The following is a 19,139-nucleotide window of genomic DNA, read 5'->3' on the forward strand; positions in this document are numbered from 1 at the left end:
GACTGATCAAATAGGGCACCACTGTAGGTTAAATGAGGCGTACAACTCCTGCGGGACCCGCCGTGGTTGCTCAGTGGTTACGCTGTTAGACTGCTGAGCACGAGGTCGCGGGATCGGACCCCGACCACGGCGGCCGCATTTCGATGGGGGCGAAATGCGAAAACACCCGTGTACTTAGAATTAGGTGCACGTTAAAGAACCCCAGGTGGTCGAAATTTTCGGAGTCCTCCACTACGGCGTGCCTAATCAGAAAGTGGTTTTGTCACGTAAAACCCCATAAATTAATTTTTAATTTAACTCCTACGGGGACGGTAGAGTATCCGTCTCCAGTGCAAGAGGACCGTGATCCAAATCCCGGTGCCGCGCAATTCTCCACCGGAAAATACAAAAAAAAACCGTGTGTTGAGAAAATTGCACAAACAGGCCTGGAGTGCGGCCTGATCCCGGTGACCAGAACCGGTAACGCACTCTCTCACCAGAGCAGGATTGGTCACCCTGGTGCAGTACTTGGCCACAACCTCCTATATGAATACAACAATCGAACCCCGGCCCTCAGTCCCCAGCAGCCGCGAAGCAACTGACCACGGCGGCGGTCAGATCTGTGACGCTGCAGAGGGTGCTAAGAATACCTGGCTCCGGACAGGCCGCCATTGGAATCTGAACCTGGCAACGTTTAACGTTAGAACGCTATCTAGTGAGGCGAGTCTAGCAGTGTTATTGGAGGAATTAGAGGGTAGTAAATGGGATATAATAGGGCTCAGTGAGGTTAGGAGGACAAAAGAAGCATATACAGTGCTAAAAAGCGGGCATGTGCTGTGTTACCGGGGCTTAGCGGAGAAACGAGAACTAGGAGTCGGATTCCTGATTAATAAGGAAATAGCTGGTAACATACAGGAATTCTATAGCATTAACGAGAGGGTGGCATGTCTTGTTGTGAAACTTAATAAGCGGTACAAAATGAAGGTTGTACAGGTCTACGCTCCTACATCTAGTCATGATGACCAGGAAGTCGAAAGCTTTTATGAAGACGTAGAATCGGCGATGGGTAAAGTCAAAACAAAATACACTATACTGATGGGCGACTTCAATGCCAGGGTAGGCAAGAAGCAGGCTGGAGACAAGTCAGTGGGGGAATATGGCATAGGCTCTAGGAATAGCAGAGGAGAATTATTAGTAGAGTTTGCAGAACAGAATAATATGCGGATAATGAATACCTTTTTCCGCAAGCGGGTTAGTCGAAAGTGGACGTGGAGGAGCCCGAATGGTGAGACTAGAAATGAAATCGACTTCATACTCTGCGCGAACCCTGGCATCATTCAAGATGTAGACGTGCTCGGCAAGGTACGCTGCAGTGACCACAGGATGGTAAGAACTCGAATTAGACTAGACTTGAGGAGGGAACGAAAGAAACTGATACACAAGAAGCCAATCAATGAGTTAGCGGTAAGAGGGAAACTAGAGGAATTCCGGATCAAACTACAGAACAGGTATTCGGCTTTAACTCAGGAAGAGGACCTTAGCGTTGAAGCAATGAACGACAATCTCATGGGCATCATTAAGGAGGGCGCAATAGAAGTCGGTGGTAACGCCGTTAGACAGGAAACCAGTAAGCTATCGCAGGAGACGAAATATCTGATCAAGAAACGCCAATGTATGAAAGCCTCTAATCCTACAGCTAGAATAGAACTGGCAGAACTTTCTAAGTTAATCAACTAGCGTAAGACAGCGGACATCAGGAACTATAATATGGATAGAATTGAACAGGCTCTCAGGAACGGAGGAAGCCTAAAAACAGTGAAGAAGAAACTAGGAATAGGCAAGAATCAGATGTGTGCGTTAAGAGACAAAGCCGGCAATATCGTTACTAATATGGATGAGATAGTTCAAGTGGCTGAGGAGTTCTATAGAGATTTATACAGTACCAGTGGCACCCACGACGATAATGGAAGAGAGAATAGCCTAGAGGAATTCGAAATCCCACAGGTAACGCCAGAAGAAGTAAAGAAAGCCTTAGGAGCTATGCAAAGGGGGAAGGCAGCTGGGGAGGATCAGGTAACAGCAGATTTGTTGAAGGATGGTGGTCAGATTGTTCTAGAGAAACTCGCCACCCTGTATACGCGATGCCTCATAACCTCGAGCGTACCGGAATCTCGGAAGAACGCTAACATAATCCTAATCCATAAGAAAGGGGACGCCAAAGACTTGAAAAATTATAGATCGATCAGCTTACTGTCCGTTGCCTACAAGGTATTTACTAAGGTAATCGCAAATAGAATCAGGAACACCTTAGACTTCTGTCAACCAAAGGACCAGGCAGGATTCCGTAAAGGCTACTCAACAATAGACCATATTCACACTATCAATCAAGTGATAGAGAAATGTGCAGAATATAACCAACCCTTATATATAGCTTTCATTGACTACGAGAAAGCGTTTGATTCAGTCGAAACCTCAGCAGTCATGGAGGCATTACGGAATCAGGGTGTAGATGAGCCATATGTAAAAATACTGGAAGATATCTATAGCGGCTCCACAGCCACCGTAGTCCTCCACAAAGAAAGCAACAAAATCCCTATAAAGAAAGGCGTCAGACAGGGAGATACGATATCTCCAATGCTATTCACAGCATGTTTACAGGAGGTATTCAGAGGCCTGGAGTGGGAAGAATTGGGGATAAAAGTTGATGGAGAATACCTTAGCAACCTGCGATTCGCTGATGATATTGCCTTGCCTAGTAACTCAGGAGACCAATTGCAATGCATGCTCACTGACCTGGAGAGGCAAAGCAGAAGGGTGGGTCTGAAAATTAATCTGCAGAAAACTAAAGTATTGTTTAACAGTCTCGGAAGAGAGCAGCAGTTTACGATAGGTAGCGAAGCACTGGAAGTGGTAAGGGAATACATCTACTTAGGGCAGGTAGTGACCACGGATCCGGATCATGAGACTGAAATAACCAGAAGAATAAGAATGGGTTGGGGTGCGTTTGGCAGGCATTCTCAAATCATGAACAGCAGGTTGCCACTATCCCTCAAAAGGAAAGTGTACAACAGCTGTGTGTTACCAGTACTCACATATGGGGCAGAAACCTGGAGGCTTACGAAAGGGGTTCTGCTGAAACTGAGGACGACGCAACGAGCTATGGAAAGAAGAATGATGGGTGTAACGTTAAGGGATAAGAAAAGAGCAGATTGGGTGAGGCAACAAACGCGGGTAAACGACATCTTAGTTGAAATCAAGAAAAAGAAATGGGCATGGGCCGGACATGTAATGAGGAGGGAAGATAACCGATGGTCACTAAGAGTTACGGACTGGATTCCAAGGGAAGGGAAGCGTAGCAGGGGGCGGCAGAAAGTTAGGTGGGCGGATGACATTAAGACGTTTGCAGGGGCAACATGGCCACAATTAGTACATGACCGGGGTAGTTGGAGAAGTATGGGAGAGGCCTTTGCCCTGCAGTGGGCGTAACTAGGCTGATGATGATGATGATGATGATGATGATGATGATGATGATGACTGGTCGGATCATGTATCGTATAACATTGCTAACGACAACGCGCTGTGTCGAGATAAGCAAGTGGCACAGTGCGTAGCACTTGGCACTTGGACCGGTAGCTCCTTGGCGTGTACATCTTCCCGCTGGGAAAGTCTTCTCAATGCGCCCTGGTTTTAAACATCTGCAGCTGCGCCACAATGTAAAGAACTCAACGGATACAGCCGTTCCTCTATCTTCGTTCTCTTCTTCTTCTCTTCCGGTACTCGCGCCGCTTCGTCCTCGTCTTGCCGACATGCGCATTACAGCGCATATATATATACTTCGATAATCCACAAGGGAGTTCTGGCAATTTTTTTTTCTCGCTTTAAAGAAAAAGTAACTGTAATTTTGTTTCATAAGCATGTAACATATGCAATATAACAAGCACCTTGTCACGTATTTCGACGCATCTCCGGAATAACGCAGGGCCATCGCAGATTTGAGGATGCGTGGTCCAATGGGGAAAGAACCCGTCGGCATCGTTTTCTTTCCTCTCATCACATTCATTAATACTATTATTCAAAATTTAACGCTGCTTCTTTACGTCTACCCTTTACTTTATGTACTTTTAATATTAAGTTAATGTTGCTATTCTTGTCGATGCAAGGCTGACTACGTTATCATTTCATTTATTATCGTTTTTTTTCGATGTTCAATTATCAATTTATTTTCACTTGTACGTTTAAATCATGTTACCACCCCGTTCGTGGTCTATCCCCCATAGTGGGTTTGCGTCATTAAATCAGTCATCATCACCTGAGTCGGTGACGTAAGCAAGCTAGCTGGTGGCGCGCGCACCGCTGACAGAAAGCTCGTGCATCGGCAACCCGGCGACGACGTTCGATCACGCCTGCGTCGAAGTCAACGAAGTCAACTACTTGTGAAGGCAAGAACCCACGCATGGCAAACAAAAGGACTACAGGAGCGTGCAGGGACAGCTACTACCGAAGATCCAGAGGAGACAGCGAACCGGAGGACACGACCTCGTCGTCGACAAGCGAACCTGCGCCAAGCCGGAAATGGTCATCGGATCGCTTGCGCGTCACTGCGCCCCGTCTCCAAGGGCGAAATTACACTGTCGGAACCGCAGACGAAAGCGAGGTCGGAGAGTCGACTGAAAGGCTGCGCCGACGACGCAGCAGCGAAACAAGCACCACGTCGACCACCTGCTTGAAGAGAACACAATCAAATAGAAGAGGAAGAGAACACAAAGAAAGGGAAGCAGCACCAAAACGAAACGGAGGCGAAAGAGCCGTCGAAAAACAAGAAGGAAGAAAGAGAACAGCAAGAAAGGCGCCCTCAAAGGCGTCCAGCAGCGACACTTCTCAAACAAGGTCGCTCAAACGACGCCGCTTTGTGGACGCGAAAAGCAAGAGGGCCAGTGCTAAGCGTCATCGAACTGTATCATCTGAGTCTAGCAGCAAAAGAAGGTCCAAAAGAAAATCAAACCGCGAGGCCAAGAAGACAATGTCAGATAGTAGCTCCCAAGATTCCGAGAAGGAATCCTACCTGACCAGAAAGATTAAAAGGTACTGCCAAACTAATCGTCTGAGAAGACATTTGGAGAAGAGGATGGAAATCGTTGAAGAACTGAAAGAGATACTTAGGAGGAAATATAAAAGTGAGTGCCCGTTTCTTTTTTTCAGTGACATCGAGACACACCTTGTTATGGAAAATCTGTTCCGCGGAAACCCGTATTGTCGAAGAATGTAAGAAAAAAAAAACGAATAAAGAAAGGAAAGACAAGGTTGGCGCTCACCTAACGGACGCTACAAAGGAAATCCACAGTGGTTCCCCAGAAAGAAGGCCAAAGAACAATTCCACCTCCTCGCGGGGTCGAAATCGTGACCAACGCCTTTCCAGGGCAGTTGCTACAAATCGGTTCTATGCACCTTCCGGGTTTCCGCTGAACAGATCTGCCTTATTTTGTGCTTAGAGTTCTCGAATAATTGGCCGCGTCCTGGGAATCTGCTATAGGCTCCTAATGTTCCGCGCACACCACGCTCAATGCGCATGCGCGCGCTTCTCTGAAGTTCACTTGCCGCCAGGTTATAGTTCTAGTAAAGCTCTTGTTTGGGCTATTTGGTGCATTATAGAGCACATAACAGGGCAGCGCGAAAAAAAAATGCCGCTGAAGAAAGGTATACGTACGCATTCGAACACGACAGGAAGGCCCTGGGCGATGTTAATCTACCTCGTCGCTTCACCAACTCCTGTTTTGTCTAAGCAATGACGCACAGCCCATATATAGTGCGTATTCGGCGACTGAGCCATTTTTGCGTTAATTATGGAGCTGGAAGTGATAAAAAGTTACAGTTCCGGTGTGGGGAATGGTGTGTCTTTTACAGCGTAGCTGTAAAAGACACACCAGGAAATTTTCGTGTCGTTGTGGTCAGCAAAAAACTCCCCAATACGTGGGTCGATCTTGGAGATAGTGCAGTGCCGGGCCGACTCGCGGCGGAGGTGCTATGCGCGGTGGTAGTATAAGCACACGTCACGAGGGGTAGAACGCTGTCTTAACTATACTGGTCAGATGTGACCAGTATAGTTGTCGAGAGTGAGGTTAACGTGCACACACATTTGTGATAGCGTGCGGATGATATGCAGTAGTGGTTCCGTAGCTGACATGGCATGCCTTTAGGAGGGCTTCTGTGATATTGAAGAGAAAGTCATAGCCTGGCACTAAGCACTTCTCTTGGGACTGCATGACGAAGTATTAATTCGCTTATCTTTTTATTAGTACCTCATAGGACATGGTGGGGGGTATTACCTGAGAAATGCGGCAGCATTGAAATTATGTGGATTGGACTGGCGCCTGGCATCTGCAGAAAGGTCATTCGTGTGATAGTTTCGTTCTTCACATAATGCTAGTGGTTGAGAACGCTTTGGATTTAAAATACTCCACCTCTGCTTAAAGTTATTTCAAAGAACTAGAGTATTCGCTAAAGAGAGCGTTTTGTTTGATTAGCGAGGGATGTGTACGTTTTTTTACCGGTGGTGTGGTATTTATGCCATGTGCACTCAAGAGTCAGTGTGCCTAGATGGGCAGAAAAGTCTTTTCTCTTTATTGTTGAGGAGCTTTAGTCTCATTTTGAGCCATGGTAATGAGTGCTTTTCGATTACAGTTATAGTAGGTACGTACGTTTGTGTCAGATCATGGTTTTTATTTTAAAAAGAAGCCAGTTAGTTTCAACAGAACGTTTTAAAAACCAGCTGACAAATTCCATAAGTTAGATATTTATATCAGTATAGCTGCCTGTATCATAAAGCACAATGTTTTTCTTTATTTGGAGGAGGCAGGGGTGCCACATAGCAGTGTGGTATTTGGCGTTTAATTATAGCTAAGGCCAGGTAAGTGTGCCACTAGCTAAACTTTATTCTAGGGTTTAGTGTGCTACATGACTTATTGCGCCTTACTGGGGTTACCGGCGATTTATGTTAGGCCAAGTGTAAGACACATATTAAGGAAATCATTTGGAACCCGAGATTACCCGAGAGACCTAGCCCCGAGATTCCAACGTCGTAGGTCAAAGCTGCAACAGTACAAGCCTTGGAAAGAAGCAAGTACCGTTGCTTCAGATGGTGACCTGTTTGAGCATGTGCCATCAGTGGCATTGGAAAATAAACGCTCAAAACTAGAGTAAAACGTGACCGTTTAACGCACCTTCATGATGTCACCCTATCCTTAGATAAAAAAAAAAAAAAGCTCACGACAAAGATAGAAATAGGTAAAAAACTCTTTGTTTTGACTCTTTTCCGGAGTTCAAGAGACAGAAAGGGTAAATGGCCAAACCACTTGCACCTTTGGATGTTTCTTCATGGCATGCTGAGGCGCCTTACGTGCTTTTGGTTTATTTTTAACTGAAATAAGCTCCCAAGTAGCTCTTTTCTATTCTTCCGAGATATGCCTTTTTTTTTTGCGCTCTTTTGCGCACTGCTACTTTTTTTAAACATTGCTTGAATTTATTTTGTAGCTTTGTTTCACGATACGCGAAGGGATCCCGAGTGCCTCACGATTGAGCACAACATTCTTGCGTTCGCAAAGGCTGACGCTTATCGCACCACAGTAATTAGGTCGCGAAGCCTCTCGATCCATCCTACATGAAGCGTTGTGCGACGCGACGATAAACGTATGCAGCCGTGTACCTTCCAAAGGTTGCTTGGAGGTGCTTGAGTAGAGGCGCTCGAGCGCCCATCTATTTCATATTTCGCGCATTTTGCCGGCTTTTCTTTCTTCAAAAAATTCGCAGTTGCGCCGGAAAGGTGAAGCACCGATTGCGATAGCAAATTAGTAGAATGCTGTACGAAGTAAGGATAGTAGTTTTATCGGCCGTATAAACTTGTAAACATTCGCTTACTAACTAAATTAACGATCATAGAATGTGTAAGTGCGACTCAACGAGGACGTAGAAAGAAACACACACACCGAGACAGCGTCGTCTTTGCGTGTCTGTTTCTTTCTACATCCTTGTTCAGTCGCGTTTACACATTCTATCATGGATTCAAACCAACTAGCCCGTCAACGTGTAAATTTTAACTAAACTAACCAGCACGGTGTCACGCGTGCACAGGTAGACATGGACACAGATCGCTAGATGACAGCGGAAACCGTCTGTGAAAACGCTCGAGTTAGGAATCGTGGCAGCAGCCGCGAGCCAATTGACCTCCATGCACGTGTCTCTTCAAGGCGTATACAAATCGTAGAAAGTACTGCGCATACGAAGTTACCGGCACTACGCGCACTCTGTAAACATCGCGGATCGCTTGCAAGATGAGGAACGCGCGGGAGCGCTCTTTCGCCACGTCCCAGACCGCTTTCAAGACACACGAGCGCCGGCAACGCGTCCCTACGGCGTCCGCCAAAGGCGTCTATTACGGCGTCCGTGATTCGCGTGGCCAACGCCGTAGTAGACGCCGCGGTTGTCTTCCCTCTGTACGGAGCGGCGGGCGAGGAGGACATAGAGGCGTCGAGTAGGTCGGACGTTGGCCGGGCGTGCTCCGATCGGCTCCTGCTTTTTCTCGATCTGTTGGAGCTTTATAAAGTGGTTTCTCGTGAACTTTTGAGTGCATTGCTTCAGTGAAGTTCTGCCGAATACGTGGACACCTTTATTGGCGAGGTGAGTCGACTTTCTGATAATTTATCGCCGATCTTGTGCCGATCACGCCGGACCGAGTGCTAACCCTAACGCCAATCGTAACGGCGCCATTCTCGGCGAGACGCTCGGCCGGTGCCGCTGGCCTGCGTTAGCCTGTATATAGGAGCAAGTTCGCCGCCTTTTGTGCGATGGAGCGTCAAGTCGACGGGGAGGATTCAGCCCCCGAAGGTTTTGGGAAAGATTCTGGCTGGATAACGGTCGCCAAACGGCGCGTTTACGAGAACGCTGCCGGCCGTCTTGGCTCCAACTCGTCCGCGGCACACCCTGACGGCCGAGATACGCTGCGGGGCCGAAATAGATATAACGAAGCTAAAAGTAAGATTCTCCGGGGCAGCAAGATATGTCACCACTACCCAAGGACGAAATGAAGATAGTTCGGTGAAGAATGCTTCCAGACGCCGTATGTGGTCTGCAGATGCAGAAGAGAACGCTATCAGACGCAGAAGAGAACGCGCGCGCAACGCCGAGCGGGAAGAAGCAAGCAAGCCATCACCACCCTTCAAGGATGACCAGCACCATCCAACTATCTCCGGTGAAAGGCACCCACGCTCTCTAGAGGCGTATTCATCGACCCCGTCCGGCACCCAAGGCCGTTCCCGATCCAGAGGGCGATCCAGATTCCGCGGGGGCGCTCATGCGTAAGCATTTCTATGCCTACTCAACGAGGAAGCCCGTCCGTCCGTCCGTCCGTCCGTCCGTCACCTAAGGTGAAAAGCGCGGCGGAAGAAGCAGCGAGAGAATTCCCCTTCGTGCTGCCCCTCGCTTCAACTAAGCGCGAGAACACAGCGCACACGAAGGTATCAGCGCTCTGCGGACTCTGTCCCCATCGCAGATCGCTTTCAAAATAGAATCCGCGTGGCCACCGTCCGTAGCAGTTAATATACTGATCGGATCATGTATCGTAACATTGCTAACGACAACGCGCTGTGTCGAGATGAGCAAGTGGCATAGTGTGTGGCACTTGGGCACCGGTAGCTCCTTGGCGTGCCCATCTTCCCGTTGGGCAAGCCTTCTCAACGCGGTCTAGTTTTAAACCTCTGCAGCTGCGCCACAAAGTAAAGAACTCGACGGATAAATGATGATGATGGAGCCTCAATTAAGCCGTTCATCTGTCTTCGTTCTCTTCTCATTCTCCTCCGGTGCTCGCGCCACTTCGTCGTCTTGCCGGCAACGCATACTTCTATAACCCACAGGGGAGCTTGGACGATTTTTTTTCTCGCTTTAAAAAAGAAGTCACTGCAATTTTGCTTCATAAGTATGTAGCATATGCAATATAACACACACCTTGTCAGGTATTTGGACGCATCTTCGGAATAACGCAGGACCATCGCTGATTTGAGGAGACCACTCACAAGCGTGGTCCAATGGAGAAAGAACCCGTCGGCATCGTTTTCTTCCCCTCTCATCACAATCATTAATATTATTGTGCAAAAATTAACGCAAATTCTTTACGTCTGCCCTTTACTTTAGGTATTTTTAATATTTAGTCCATGTTGCTATTCCTGTCTCTGCAAGGCCGACTACGTTATTATTTCATTCATTATCGTTTTTTTTTCTGACATTCAATTATTCAAATTTATTAAATTTATTAAATTTGCCCTTGTATATTTATATCATGTTACCAGCCCGTTCGTGGTCTAGCCCCCACAGTGTGTTTGTGTCATTAAATAAGGATTTATCATCATCGTCATGTGAGTCGGTGACGTAAGCAAGCTAGCTCGTGGCGTGCGCAGCGCTGACAGCAAGCTCGTGCAGCTGCAACCCGGCGATGACGTTCGATCAAGCCTGACGCGAGCTGCGTCGTGTGGACAGGCCGCAAGACGATTCGTGTGTCTGTGGGGTCAACGAAGTTTCAGTGCTACCTTTAAAGGCAAACCCATGGCAAGCAAAAGAACAAAAAGAGCGCGCAGCTACAGGTCCTGCTGAAGAAGCAAAGGTGAGAGCGAACCAGAGGACACGACCTCGACCCCTACGAGCGACCTTTCAGTAAGTGAGCCAGGCGGAAAATGGTCGACCGATCGCCGCCCCCTCACTGCGCCCCATGACCGAAGACGAAATTACACGGTCGGAACCGCAGACGAAAGCGAGAAGATGGGACACTCGACTAAAAACAGGCTGCACCGACGACGTAGTACAGAAACAAGCACCACGTCTTCCACCTGCAGAAAGAGAAGACCATCAAACAGAGGAGCAAGAGAAGAAAAGGGAAACAGGAGCGAAGAGAAAGAGAGGAGCAAGAGCTGTCGAACACGAAGAAAGAAGAAAGAGAACACCATCAAAGAAAGAAGTTGGAGAAAAAGGCGCGTGCAAGGGCGTCCAGACAAGGTCGCTGAAACGACGCCGCTTTGAGGAGACGAGTCGCAAGAGGGCCGCAGTTGAACGTAAAGATACGCGCAAGAGTCCTCGAACTGAGTCTTCTGAGAGAAGCCGCACAAGACGGTCCAAGACAAAACCAAACCGCAAGCCCAAGAAGGCCACAAGAAAGTCAGAAAGCCGGAGCCTAAGCTGTCATATGAAGGTAGCTCCCAAGATTCCGAGAAGGAATCTTACCTGACTAAAAAAATTAATAGGTACTACCTAATAAATTGTCTCAGAAGACGCCATATAGAGAAGAGAATGGAAATAATACAAGAACTGAAAGAGATCCTCCGGAGGAAATACAAAAGTGAGTGCCCGTTTTTTTTTTTTTTCAGTGACATCGAGACACACTTTGTTATGGAAAATCTGTTCTGCTGAAACCCGTATTGGGGAGAAATGTAAAAAGAAAAGAACGAAGCAAAAAAGGAAAGAAAAGGTTGGCGCTCACCTAACGGAAGCTATAAAGGAAATCCATTGTGGTTGCCGAGAAAGAATAAGCCTTCATAGGCAAAGGAAAATTCGTCCTCCTCCCGAGGTCGAAATCGTGACCAACGCTTTTTTAGGGCAAATACTATAAATCGGTTCTATTCACCCTCCGGGTTTCCGTTGAACAGATTTTCCATATTCTGTGCTTAGAGTTCTCGATTAATTGGCCGCGTCGTGGCATTCTGCTAGATTCCTAATATTCCGCGCACACCACGCTCAATGCGCATGCGCGCGCTTCTCTGCACTTGCCGCCAGGTTAAGGTTCTAGTAGAGCTCTTGTTTGGGCCATTTGGTGCATTATAGAGCACATAACAGGGCAGCGCAAAAAAAATAAAAAATAATACCGCCGAAGAAAGGTATACGTACGCAGGACGGGCGCAAGGCTTCCAACTATATATATCAGAAGCGATAGTTCTCGGGAGATATTCGAACACGTCGGGAAGGACCTGGGCGATGTTTATCGATCTCCCCACTTCGCCAACTCCTGCTGTTTTGTGTAAACAGTGACGTACAGCCCATATACAGTGCATATTCGGCGACTGAACCTTTCTTTGCTCAAATTATGGGCTGGAAGCGATAAAAAGTTTACAGTTCCGGCGTGGGGAATGATGTTTTTCTTTTTTTTTTTTAAAGGTCGCGTTTGTTAGCATGCACCAGCTATGCGAATAGCTGTTACGCATTGTTTTTTTTTTTGCCAGTTCGCGGTGGACAACATGGAATGCCGTCTATTGCTGATATCTAAAGGCGATGCGCATTAATATTCGAGCTATGAAATTCCAAATGACACCTTGCGTTATAATCATATGGTGTATATATTTGCTTAGATTTGTTCATTGCCTCGTCTGGGAAAATATTACGTGCGAGCATTGCGATACGATATACCGCGGTGTGCGTTGGAATTTCATAAAGACGTCTGCTTGTCCGAAGGAACATGTATTTTAAGTGGTTAATGTCACAGACGCTACGCGGTACTTCCAGGTGGAGAGCGGTTCGACTGGTTGTTTCCCAGCGCTCTGATATATGAGTGAAAAAAATTGACAAAGCTGTTGCATTTTGATTTTGTTACGATGTGCTTGTCCCGATAGAGATTGTAGATTTGTTAACGCGGTCGTAAACAGAAGCTTTAGCTCGGCACTAGCTACGATTTCGATTTTTCAGATATGTGTAAAACGCAGAAATGCTTTTAGCTCATCCACGCCAAACCCCAGACCACTGCGCTCTGTCATCTCGGATTTCTCTGTTCAGCATTGTGGCAGATCACTGCTTCGCAAGACAGCTTGCGCAAATTTAATTTCTCGGGAAAAAATTATTCAGCTACGGTACTCCATAATGCGAATTTTGAGCGCACTATAGCTGTTTTGGATTCGTGATATGATGCGGCGGCGCTGAGCCTCTCCTCGGGCAGCTCGTTTAGCGGCAGCGGCAGACGAAGCATTTCCACCGGTTGCGTCGTTGCACCGGTGGCGATTAACCGGCGTCTGTACACGACTCAACCGGCGTGTCTTGACGCCGTCGGGCGCGTTGCAGCTTTGCTGGGCGTTTTTCGCCCTCCGCGCCGAGCCGCTCTGGCCACGTATCCCAGCACTCCTCGCGCGGCGCGGGTAGTAGGACGCGACCGCGCTACGAGAGAGTTCGTTCAAAATGCGCAGTGCGCGACTGAAGCCTCCAGCTCTGTTGTGGAGCAGCGCTGCTCGAATCACAGCCATCCATGCGTATACGACAACAAGAGAATGGGCTACCGAGACGCCCAGAGGAAACAAAATGCCTGGGAAGCCATCCGTCGCCAATGCGACCTCCCCACAGGTCAGTGCCTCGTTGCGTACGGAAATTCCACTGTTGTACGCCTAAAAGGGTACTCACTTGAACGCGTAATTTTTTTTTTACAGCGGAGCTGTATATATACATCAACCATCCAAGGAAATTTTCGTGTCGTTGTCAGCAGAAAACTGCCCATACGTGGGCCGATCCTGGAGATAGTGAAATGCCGGGCCGACCCGCGCGGAGCTGAAACAGGCGACGTGGGCCGATCCCGAAGATAGTGCAATAGCGGCCTGACCCGCGGCGGAGGTGAAGCAGGTGTTAAGCACTCCTCATACGTGGGCCGATCCCGAAGATAGTGCAATGCCAGGGCGATCCGCAGCGGAGGTGCAGTTCGCCTTTAAAGGGCCCACCTACACAGCTTCGCTGGTCATCCTTCTTCACAGAGTGAAAGGGCACTGAGATTTTTGTTTTCTCTTTTCTGCACTGGATGCGAAGGAGCAGTGTAGTAGGTTGGAAGGCACGGGCATGTAAATTGGCCGGCTAGGTCACCTAGCTATCCTCTCTTTACTCGATTTCGTTCTTTGTGGTTATGTGGAAGATGGTGATACGTGATAGAGACGGACGTCAGATGAGCTCAAGAAAGGGATAACAGATGTCTGCCGTAGAATTCCAGCATCAGTCATCAAGAAAGCCACAGAAGATGTGATCAAACGCACTTAGCACTGTGTAGCTGCAGAAGGAGACCTATTCCAACACGTCCTCTAGGCAGCAGCTGGCGTTCAACAACACTTAAGAATTTATAGATAACTCCACACTGAGATCTGATGGCTTTAAATGCGCAGGCATTTCTATCCTTATCAAACTAAAAAACCGACCCTCCATCCATCCCAGACAATCGCTTTCAGCATAGCGCCTGCAGTAGCGAGCAAATCCACCTGCGTGCTGCCTCTCGCTTCAACGCCGACGAAGTGTCGAAAATACATCGCTCAGGGAGCTCTCAGCACATGCCGCACTCAAGACGATTTTGCAGATCGCTTCCAAGATACGGGTCGTGTCACCCTTAGCTGCCTACGGATCATGGTTGATCACGGTTCATAATGGTTCACTGTACCTAAGAAATGTTGCATATATTTCCATCATTTGCTACATCTCCCTGGTAATTTCATGCCACGTCCATGTTCGCTGCGGGCTGTCTATAAACCCCAGTGAACATTGCTTCTACTTGCCTCTTCTACGTCATCTTGTGCAGGTCTCACTTCAACAGTTCGGTGTTGAAACCGCGCTTCTCCGTTTCACAGTTATTTCGCGGATTTCGCAATTATACGAAACACACCAGCATACTACCACGAAAAGCAACGTCAGTACTATGGAATGCATACGCATCACTCAGATCAATCCAGAAAAGATACTGCGTGTTTTTTTGTTTTTTTGTGCAGACGTCCCGATTGCCTATTCGGCTTATTTAATAGTGGTACAGTTACTTGAACGCATCGGTTTTGCTTTTGTCTACACCATGAGTCGCTTCTTGGTCTGCGTATTTCGCTTTCATTTCTTGCCAAGAATCTGTTTTTGCAGCACGTACACTGGCTTTTGTCTGAAGCATGTTTTTGGCGCAAAACATAGCTGCGCTCGCACTCTTTCTATGCTATGCGAGTAGAGCCAGGATTTTGAAACATTCTATGCTTATTCCATTGCTTTCCGCGTTTCGTGCGTCGTCGGAGCGGTGCTTCAGCTGCGTTATCGAGGGGCTTTTGTTATCAATGTGGTCAGTTGGTCTTGAGAGGCAGACAGTAAGTGTGACGTAGAAATGGGAGGAAGGAATAGCTGCGAAGCAGTGAAACCTGCTTTTGGTGCTCCTTCAGTACATTATCAAGGTGATGCGTTGTCTCTTTGGGTTTGCCAAAGTCACAGCAGTTGCTTTCAATCAGCTTATTTGAGGGCACTGCTTTATGCGCATATGTGGGTGGGAGCGCAGTCACGTGGTATTTTTTATTTTTCGTGGGGTTCCTGTACCAGTCAGAAAAATTTGTACGCAATTAGTATGTCGCTGAAAACACCACAGTTAGATGTCATTTGGGGGTGCCTACAAATGCCCCATTGACACTTTGATAATTACAACAATTTTACGGAGGAAGATTACACTACCGAGAGACGTCAGATTGTTGGTGGTGCGAGGGGACTTGGGCTTTGAAACTGAACTGTCCCCTGCTTTGAGGGCTTGTATATGCTCATATAATGCTGTCACTTCAGTGAACAATCCTTCGAGGTCACACGAAGTTTGTTTTAACTGCAACATTAAAGGTCATATATATACATGGGTTTCACTCCCCCCGCCTCCTCGGAAAAAGTAAAGCTTTCCGCCTATGCCACTGCCGTAAGTTAAAGAAAATATGCCTACTTCGCACTAAGATGGCCTCACAAGTTAAGCAGGAGGCCGAGCGCTGGTGTCCGACAATGGACAACTGGGTAGCCCGCCACGGGGCAGAAATAGAGACCCTCAGAGATGAATACCGGAAAATAGAGACTGAGCTTCAGAGGGAGCGAAGACTGAGAAAAGATCTGCAGTTGGAGGGGGTGTGTTCAAAGCAGCGAAGCCATACCGAATGCCTACAAACGCCCGAAACCCCTTTGGGGGGACATGATCGTCGACACGCTGAGGCTGTCGCTGCACAGGTGGTGTGGTTACCCAGCTCTGGCAATCGCACATCGAGCTCTGCCATAGTAGACGAGAGAAGTGACACCAGTGTGAAAAAGACAGACTTTTCAACGAAGAATCAGAACCGTGACGAGGCACAATATTATCAGCTCCCACCTAAGAGGCAAGGACAGCGAAAGCATGCAACTCCTGTGGCAGGCTCTCACGGTTGAAATCCAGCATCGACGCAACACAGAGGCGCCGATTGAAAACTTGAGAGTAGGCGCTACGCCAGTGTTCACACTTTATTTTCAGAACAAACTTCCTCGTGACATAGCCAGAAATGTAAAAAATGAGCCTTTCATCACTTTCTTTGAGACACACGTACGGCGTGATCCGGTTCTCCACCGGTCTGCTTGCCTTCTTCTATCAGCCTTTCAATCAAGCCACATTTTCTGGCTTTGCACCACCTGCAATATCTGCAAATCGTCATCGAGGAACGACTACTTGCGCCTCACCTTCCACTTTTGTGAATACGGAGTCTCACGCAGGGCAATGGGCAGTTAGCCATTAAGGGGCCCATATATACATGGCTTTGCTGGTCATCCTTCTGCACAGAGAGGAATGGCACTGAATTTTTCATTCTAATCTGCTCACAAAAGACGAGAAACATGGAAAAGTGGAGAGGATTTTGGTGAGACCGTGATATCATAGTGAAAATAAATAACCAGGAGAGGAGAGTGGTACCGGCATCTCACACAGGTCCGCTTCTTTTGCTAGATTCCTGTGGTGGTAGAAAATTGCAGTGGCGTGAAATGGGGAAGTATAAATGCCACGAAAATGTATCCTCAGTAAAGTAGAGTTGGGAGAGTGATTTCATATACGTGTCAAAAGGGCTTGACAACGATAGTGTCACACAATTTTTTTATTATATGCAAAGAATTCCATCCTCACGAGCTGTTCTGAATAGACAGTGCCAGATCGATCGGCAGGCAAACATTTTCGATTCCTTTTGGAATGGGGTAGCCTGTGGCTGTTAAGGAAGATCTTTTTTTTTGCTGGGCTCATTAATGCATATTTAGTGTGTACGCGTCACTTTGACGAGGTGAGTTTTCATGGTTTTTTGACGTCGTATGATCATGATGAAGTGGCTGCAGCCCGAAATTTTTTAACGAAAAGCAAAGGGCTAGGCAAAACAGTGGAAGATCTGTAAAATGCTTTCGTTCGGCCCAATACCGCATAATCAGCGTGCACACGTCATACGAGATCATGACGTCATGTGGCAGACAGGCAACGTGGGAGGACAACAGTCGCGCATGGCTTAAGGCAGAAATGGCCAAGAAGCAGATTGTAATACCTTTATGTCAAATCGCCTCTCATGTTACTCTGCCATTCTGCAGCACAATTAGACTTTGTATAAATGCAGATATTCCGAGGTGTCTCAAAATATTTGACAGCATTATAACCATCTCAACATCTGCTGGATGGTGTGACGCGTGGAAAACTGGCGCATTATGTACTGGTCTGCCAGTTAATGATTTGATGACAAGGGAAGTGCTGTTTCAGTGTTTTTTTTCTTAATTCCTAACGAGGAGCTTTTCAAATTTGCAGACATCGTGCCAACGCCTTATGGCAGCACTGTAAATGGCTTTGGCGACAAGAATGCAGACCTGGACATTACTCTGCTATTTCTAAAGGTAAGTTAACCTCATAGCACTTTTGGAAATGCTGTGACAAAGGCCTCCTGTCTTTCTGGGGTTCACAATTACTAGTAGTGAATTGTGATTCGTAATTTGTTTGGACATGGTATTTCGTGTTGTCTGGATCTTTGCTATAGACACTACATGTTCCTTGTGAAAAAAAAAAAAATACCGGGTTACTAAAAATGCTTGTGCTCCTTGCAGGCGAAAGTTAAAGTTGATTCAGGCAAGTTCCTCGCCAAAGTAGCAGACATGCTGAAAAAGTCCGGTAAGCTTCTTTGTTCTTTTAAATAATATGCAGTGCTGTCTGTGCCACTAGCTAGTGTCCGTTAGAATTTGAAATGCAAAGTCTGAGAGCAGTTATTCTAGAAGCAATCTCCACCCAGCTCATCCTTTTGTGATTCTAATGCACTCGATTGTTATCGCGCGACGAAATCATGCAGTTTAATGATTTACATCAGCTTTGAACACTTCATCTTGGAACTTGAGTAGGAGATGGGAATGACTGGGATGTCTGCCAAGAAATTCACTTGAAAAATTAGTCTAGAATGGGCACGACATATGGCGATATCGTGGCGAAATTCACCATTGCCCTAAAAATTTCAAAGCGAGACTCTGCGCCTAGGTACTGAGATGGGACAGCTACGTGGTTATGAGATCTGTGTCAAATCTGTTGCTCACTAGGCGTGTGCGTCGTCAGAACAGGTGCTAATTAGGCGTTGGTGACTTAAACATTATGTGAATACGAGGAAAGTGGAGTTTAATTGCAGTTTGTATTTAAGAGAGAACCACACTAATAGAATGGGTCCTTGAAAACTGTGTTTCTGCTTGTTAATATTGTGCACGGTTACATAGCTCACATCTAGAAGAGAAAGCATTCACGAAGAGTGGCTGCACTAAAATGCAGCACAATATGCATATATATTTGTAATGCAATAACAGCAGTATAACAAGCCACATGTCCTATGTTCATACACTTGCTTGTAGTGTTATTGGCCAACAGCAACAGGCCTGTGGAAAGTAGGTTAATGATTCACCATTAAACAGCAGAATATCATAGGGTATTCAAGGTATTGTGCTGTTTTGTTATGACTGACTGTCAATATACACTGCCAGCATAAACATCTCCTCCTGTGTTTATTACAATTAACCAATAACTGTTAAACTTTCTGCACATTCTTTTTGTTTTAAACTTTGAATGGCATCATGAAGTATTATACCAGTACCATTGAAGCTGCAGCAAAGAGAATCTATTCATTGTTTACGAAAGGCCCCCAAATTACATTGAAAGTACTTGTGAAAAAGAGCCATCTACAATTTCAGCAGGAGGAGATGACAAGTGGAAGTATTTGATATTACTATGTGTCTGAAAAAGTTGTAGATTTTTCAGATTGGTAGATTATTACTGCTTCATCACAATATGATAATAAATATTATTATACACTATTGTATGCTTATACAGCAAGAAATTAGGATGCAGTGGTACTTTGATATCAGGGCCTGCTACAGGC

The 19,139-nt window shown here is 46.7% G+C and overlaps 1 protein-coding gene and 1 long non-coding RNA gene across 2 annotated transcripts in view; one reads left to right on the forward strand and one right to left on the reverse strand.

The window, feature by feature from the left end:
* The window catches only part of LOC126527771 (uncharacterized), a 76,746-nt gene that overhangs the window by 16,078 nt on the left and 41,529 nt on the right, over positions 1 to 19,139 (reverse strand). The gene's annotated exons all lie outside the window — the stretch shown is intronic.
* LOC140213369 (uncharacterized) lies at positions 8,501 to 18,038 on the forward strand. The gene is made up of 3 exons (XR_011890309.1): positions 8,501 to 13,335; positions 13,419 to 17,625; positions 17,833 to 18,038. It is a non-coding gene; the product is annotated as an uncharacterized lncRNA (long non-coding RNA).

This window comes from Dermacentor andersoni, chromosome 9 (genome assembly GCF_023375885.2).
Source record: "Dermacentor andersoni chromosome 9, qqDerAnde1_hic_scaffold, whole genome shotgun sequence".
NCBI lineage: Eukaryota > Metazoa > Arthropoda > Arachnida > Ixodida > Ixodidae > Dermacentor > Dermacentor andersoni.